Here is a 6,000-nt window from a genome sequence, read left to right as displayed (position 1 = left end):
TCTCCATAATTTGGACTCGATTGAACTCATATTTATATATATAATTATGCACGCAGAGTCAGCAGACCTATACACCCTCAATGATTAATATTTGTTGATCAAGAAAAAAATCTTGATAAAAACAAAAGAGAAGGACAATTAGTCTCCTCAAATGCCCACATAGTCAACGACTCTATTCTTAGCCTTGCCAACCTCTTCTATGAAGATAACAATAGACCTAGAAACGTTAGAAAGATGAATTCTTTTTATGAAGTGCAAACAAATTTATCTATATATAACAGTACCACATCGAAGTAATGGTCTTCACAAGTACATCCATATGATAGACACATGAAATTGACAAACACTAATGAATTAATTGATATATTGCTAATAGATACCTAATTAATTAGTTTGAAGAATATTAGACTAAGACAACTCACAGCTGCATCTTTTTAAACACGTCAAGTTATCCTTCCCCAAGCAATGCTATTACGTAGGAACTTGATGTAGCATTTTTTGTATAGAATTAGAATTACTAATTAATTATTATATACGTTGAGAAAGATAAAAACAAAATCTATAGCTTCATGATAGAAAAAAATATGGCTCTCCAACACCATATATATATGTTAGAAAAGATAAAAAGAAATTAAGTAGAAAAGTATCAAAATGTATTGTATTGATATGGTACTGTATTTTGATTGGTATTGTCTAGAACAATTACATATATATATATTATGTGGCTAAAATAAATAGATAATAAATAAATATAAAAACATTACAAAGAATACATAAAAGATCTATATGATATAAAATCGTTCTCCAAAATATTCTAACAATATGTTAATTTAAAAAAAAAAAACACACACTTGGATGAGAGTTTGACTTGGGCACGGCTTCAATGGTTAACCACTTAACCAAAACTATTCATGTTTTTTCTATTGGTTTGAAAGATAAGACTAAAGTCCAAGTGACACTTGATGTCAGATGGCTTAAAATTCATAACCCTATTCATTGCTTAATACCCAAGCTGGTTTAAGATGCACCTATCAGGCACATCCAATTTGTTATTAAATTAAAGTTCAAATGATATCTTATTAGATTTTTGTGATAACATCATGAACTTTAAATCAACTTATTATAATAGAGAATTTTTTTATATTAATTAAAATCTATGGACGTACTTATGAGCATTATAACAACTTGGTATTGTAAATTAATTATATTTGACAAAATATATAGATTCTGAATACATAATTGTTGCGTTCAGATGTGCGAAAAAGAAAAGAAGATTGGAGGTACAATCCTTTTGAAATTAAAGGAGACAAAGAGTAAAGTGCAGCTATGTGTCAAAAGGCGTCGAAGAAAAAAAGATAAAAATCAAAAGACAGTCGCAGTGAGCAGCTACAATTTTAATAAAATGGACGAGGAGGGTGTCGAAATGGAGTGCGATCTTGTTCACCCTAAAAAATGGGGGTGATGGTCACCCTCGTTATTTTTAGACTTAAAGATGACGGAGGGCAGGGCAGGCAAACATTACCGCCCAAAATTTTACGCCCCAGGTAGCCAAATATTACCGCCCCCCCTTCCCTCCATCTGGGTCTCTCTCTCTCACTCACTCTCTCGCTCCCCAGCAATAGCACCGGCGTCCTCACCAGCATCACCACCGACGTCGGACCTCCGGCGTCCACCCACCAGCGGCGTCTCTCTGTTCTCGCCCTTCTTCAGGTAAATGTTACTTTAGTTTTTTGTTTGGAAATGCTCCGACGTCTCCCTGTTCTCTTTTAACGATTTGCTTTCGTGCATCTTTGATTTTTTGACGTTGTTTCACTCGTTTTCATGCATCTCCGAAGTCCTATTCAATATTTAAGTTTACAGTTAAGAACATTGATTCAATTGGCTTACCAGTAGAATATTACTGAATATTTAGTTTTCATGTTCATTGGAGCAATTTCTCGGAGATGGAAGCCACTGTCTTATATGTATAGCTCAAAATACTACTTATACTTTTGTCCGCTAAACTTGAACCATTATTTTCTATTTGAAAAATTTTGTGGTTATTATGATTTTTTACTCTTTCTTGAAATATGATATATGTACCCTTAAAATTTTTAGATGTATAATGAAGTAATGGGTAACAAGATGCTGACTTGAATGTATGTTGCAGAGTACTTAATTAAACTTTTAAAGATTATAAGAAATAAGAAAGAATGTGGAACTTGCCCAAAACCTAAACTATATCCTCTTAATTTCTATTTATCATTCGATTACCATTGTATGGGCTTATGTTATCTATCCTCTCTCTCTTTCTACTTCCGAACATCGCCTTAGTATGTTTCATCTGAATATCAAATTCATAACTTATTCTCTTTGCAAACATTTGTTGACTGTTATCAATCTTCTTTCACTAGCACTGACAATATTGTATGATTGTTTGTGATTATGGAAGTGCTATTCTTTTAAGTATCAAGTGCTAAAAAGTCACAAATGTAGTTTATCTCACTATTTTATTTTCTTTCATTTATTTAAAACATACAGCCTAGTTTGTCATAGTTAAAGACTTGGATTTTAGTGATGGATGCAAATATCACTAGTTCGTGTGAGGGAATGAGTATTCAAGACTTGAATTTTAGTGATGATGAGAAATCTCCTATAATTGATGAAGGATATGGGGTTTCAAATGATCAGTTTGAAAAGGATATAAATTGCGAAGTAGATCCAAAAATTGGAATGACATTTGACACAACAAAAGAAGCATATGATTTCTATAATACATATGCAAGGCGAGTTGGCTTCAGTGTTAGGATATTAAGAACAAACAAGAATAGATCTGACAAAAATAAAATCCAACGGCAAGCACTAGTTTGTTCATGTGAGGGCACTTCCAAAAAAATCAAGACACCTGAAAAAAAAAAGAGATATTCGGCGATTTGACTGTAAGGCAAAATTTGTGATTAAACTGGTTCCCGACGATAAGTATAGACTAATTGAGTTCAAATCGGAGCATACTCATGATCTTGTCCCACTTCAGCATTCCCATTATTTGAGGTCTCAAAGGAAAATCGATTTTTCACAAGCTGAACTTATGAAGAAAATGCGTTCCTCTGGAATAAAACAAGGACAAATTTTCTCCTACATGTGTGAAGAAGCTGGTGGAGCCCAAAACCTTAATTTCACAAAAGCTGATTGTAACAATTTATTGCAAAGAACACGGGCTAAATTTTTCAAGATGGGTGATGCCAAATGTCTCCTTGAATACTTCAAACAAAAGAAAGGGGAAAACAAACATTTTTTTTTACTCTTTTCGAACCCATGAAGATGGTGAGATATGCGGTGTATTTTTTTGTGATGCAAAATCGAGACGAGATTATGGGATATTTGGTGATGCGATATGTTTCGATACAACATTTCGAACAAACAATTATGATATGTTATGTGCACCAATTGTTGGCATCAACCATCATGGGCAAACATCACTTTTTGGGTGCGGTCTACTAGATGGTGAAACAATTGATGCGGTAATGTGGTTGTTTACTACTTTCTTTGAGGCTATGGGAGGAAAAAAATCGAAAAGCATATTTACAGATCAGTCTGCAGCTATATCAAGTGTTGTTGATACGGTATTGCCTGAAGCCCACCATGGATTGTGCTTGTGGCATTTATGTTAAAATGCTGCAAAGAATTTGAGTAATAATGGATATAAAACATTTGCACCACAATTCAAAGCTTGTATTTACAATCCAGAAACAGTTGAAGAATTTGAACAAAGTTGGGACAAATTGCTTGAAGATAATGGGCTAAGAGGTAATGAGTGGTTGCAAAGAACATATAAGTTGAGAAAGAAATGGGCTCAAGTGTATAGTCATGCTCACTTTTGTGCTGGCATGACTACTTCACAGAGAAATGAAAGTATCAATAAGTTTTTGAAGGATTATTTTAATCATGGTAGAATTGTTCTTCGGGAGTTTGTAAGTCTATACTCTAGGGCCATGGATAATCGTCGTGAAAAAGAAAGGGAGGCTGAACATTTAACACAACAAACAACACCTAATTTTATTTGTAATTGGTCTGTAGAGCGTGAAGCAGCAAAAAAATATACAAAAAAAATATTTTACTGGTTTCAAGAATGTATTAAGCAAACCATTGATTTGTCATTGGAATTGGAGAATGATGATGGAACTATTCGTACCTATAGAGCTAAAGAGATTGAAGGTCGAAAAAGGATTTGCACACTTACATACAACCACTTGGAACAAACAGTGTCATGCACATGTAAAAAATTTGAGTTCAATGGAATCCTTTGTTCGCATGCATTGAAGTTGTTCCGCCACTTAGAGTTCAAAAGTTTACCTCCTGAATACTATTTGAAAAGATGGACACGAGCAGCTACATATGAAGTTATTTGTGATCCCATGGGAGAGATAATTCCAAATGACAACGATCCAATGCTAACAGCTCATTATAGTGAGTTATCACATATTTCACAAAGAATTGTGTCCAAGGGTTCAAGGTGTATTGATGTTTTTTCATTAAGCAAATCACTATTGGTAGAAGTAGAAGCAAAGATTGACGCCTTTATAGCCTCCAATGAAGATGTGAACAAGAGTATTCGAATCGACACACATCATAAATCGGTATCAAACATGCAGCAGGAGGCACAATTGAGAGAGCCAACAAAAAGACGCTTGAAAGGCCAATCTAGCAAAAGAATTAAAGGTCCATTGGAAAGCAAATCACGAAAGAATAATTCACCAAAAGTAATGGGTCAGTTGCTAACCAAACCTACTTGTATACTTGCATTAATATATTCATTTACACTCATTTATGTATGTGATAAAGAAAAATAACACGATGTCTTTTGAAGATGGCATGACAGGTAATAGGGATGCAGGCCATGTCATGACTGAAGGAGCCTTAAACTCTAATCATGTTGTAGAGGCAGTAAACAACGATCTTATTTTTATAAAGGAAATGTTTGTTGTTAATTCTCCTTTTAATTACGCTATTTTTTGTGAATGATCAATATTTTTCTTTTATATTTATGTAGGGAGTGTTTGGAATGGCGCAACAAGGATATTGTAACAATAATAGTTGGCAATGGATGCATCTAAGAGACACACATCCACATGCAAGCTTACCACTTCAAGGCATGTTTCAACTGTGGAATGTTACAACGTCTCAACAAAGGGAATTCCTCTCAAATGATTTCTTAATGTCACAGGAGGTACATCAATTCTAGATGTATTAATAACCTATTTTAACTTGTAGGTCTTTATATTGAGAACACTTTTCTAATAGACTTGTTAACATAACCCATGATATATATACATATATAGGCTTCTTCATTACAAATGTTTGCATCTCCGACAATAACTACAAGCCAACAAGTTGTGAGTTCGTCAACATCAAACATTATGAAGTAATCGACATTGTAAAAGGCAGTGGTTCACTAAGTGTAAGTTACTAAGTGTAAGGTTAGTTTGTTTGAAAACTCAAAAATTCCTTGGAAAATCTTTCTTTAGCTTTGGTTTTGTTCAGATTTTGAAGTTGCTAGTGTGAACTAAACAATGCATCCTAAGCTTAATTGGGCGAGGCCATGGAAAAAGAAACCTTCTTCTGCCATGCAGCGTAAGTCCGTGCCTATCCGCAACTTGTTTGTTGCAAATTTTTCATACGAAATCACGGATGAGGATCTTAAGGAGTTTTTCAATTCTGATAATGCCAATGTTGTTTTTGCGGAAATTATATTTCATGAAAATCCAAGGTCTGTTGGGTATGGATTTGTATTCTCCAATTCCAAGGAGGCTAAAGCTACTCTCACTGCTTTTGAAGGAAAGGTATGTTTTGGAGAAGTTACTCGTGCTTGCCTAATTTGTTCTATAAGATGTCATTTCCCTATATTGTGCTGCTTATCTTCTTTTATTTATTTATTTGTCGGTTCAAAGCATATTAGACTTTGTCTGCTGTGCAAAACCTTATTCTTGAGCACCTGTTTTATAACAGTTATGTATGGGAAGA

Source organism: Diospyros lotus, chromosome 14 (assembly GCF_014633365.1).
Source record: "Diospyros lotus cultivar Yz01 chromosome 14, ASM1463336v1, whole genome shotgun sequence".
In the NCBI taxonomy this organism is placed as follows: Eukaryota; Viridiplantae; Streptophyta; class Magnoliopsida; order Ericales; family Ebenaceae; genus Diospyros; species Diospyros lotus.
This window is presented reverse-complemented; position numbering follows the sequence as displayed.